The sequence below is a fragment of the Xylocopa sonorina genome, unplaced genomic scaffold, assembly GCF_050948175.1.
Source record: "Xylocopa sonorina isolate GNS202 unplaced genomic scaffold, iyXylSono1_principal scaffold0128, whole genome shotgun sequence".
In the NCBI taxonomy this organism is placed as follows: Eukaryota; Metazoa; Arthropoda; class Insecta; order Hymenoptera; family Apidae; genus Xylocopa; species Xylocopa sonorina.
Window position 1 is genome coordinate 839,404 of NW_027490199.1, and position 1,238 is coordinate 840,641.

Sequence of the window (1,238 nt, forward strand, 5' to 3'; positions counted from 1 at the left end):
AGATGCGATATCGCCTTTTAAGAATCATAAAAACTCTATCGCTACGATACGTAGACATCTGCAAACGCTATTTCCTAGCGACGAAGTGTCGCATTTACATTCATTTGAATCGTAGACGAGGAATGCATAACACTTCGCAATGAATATTATATCTTATCATGAAACATAGATGTGAGATGCAATATCGCATTTTAAGAAGCATTAGAAAGCTATTGCTACGATACGTAGACATCTGCAAACGCTATTTCCTAGCGAGGAAGTATCGCATTCACATTCATTTGAAGTGTAGACGAGGAATACATGATACATCGCAAAGCATATTATGTCTTACCATGAAACATAGAAATGAGATGCGATATCGCGTTTTAAGTATCATAAGAACTCTATTGCTACGATACGTAGACATCTGCAAACGCTATTTCGTTTCAAGGAAATGTCACATTTACATTCATTTGAAGTGTAGACGAGGAATACACAACACTTCGCATATCATATTATACCTTACCATGAAACATAGAAATGAGATGCGATATCGCCTTCTAAGAATCATAAAAACTCTATCGCTACGATACGTAGACATCTGCAAACGCTATTTCCTAGCGAGGAAGTGTCGCATTTACATTCATTTGAATCGTAGACGAGGAATGCATAACACTTCGCAATGAATATTATATCTTATCATGAAACATAGATATGAGATGCAATATCGCGTTTTAAGAAGCATTAGAAAGCTATTGCTACGATACGTAGACATCTGCAAACGCTATTTCCTAGCGAGGAAGTATCGCATTCACATTCATTTGAAGTGTAGACGAGGAATACATGATACTTCGCAAATCATATTATATCTTACCATGAAACATAGAAATGAGATGCGATATCGCGTTTTAAGAAGCATTAGAACACTTTTGCTACGATATGTAGTCATTTGCAAACGCTATTTCCTAGCAAAGAAGTGTCGCATTTACATTCATTTGAAGTGTAGGCGAGGAATACATAACACTTCGCAAATCATGTTATATCTTACCATGAAACATAGAAATGAGATGCGATATCGCGTTTTAAGAATCATATGAACTCTATTGCTACGATACGTAGACATCTGCAATCGCTATTTCCTAGAAAGGAAGTGTCGCATTTACATTCATTTGAAGTGTAGACGAGGAATACATAACACTTCGCATTTCATATTATACCTTACCATGAAACATAGAAATGAGATGCGATATCGCCTTTTA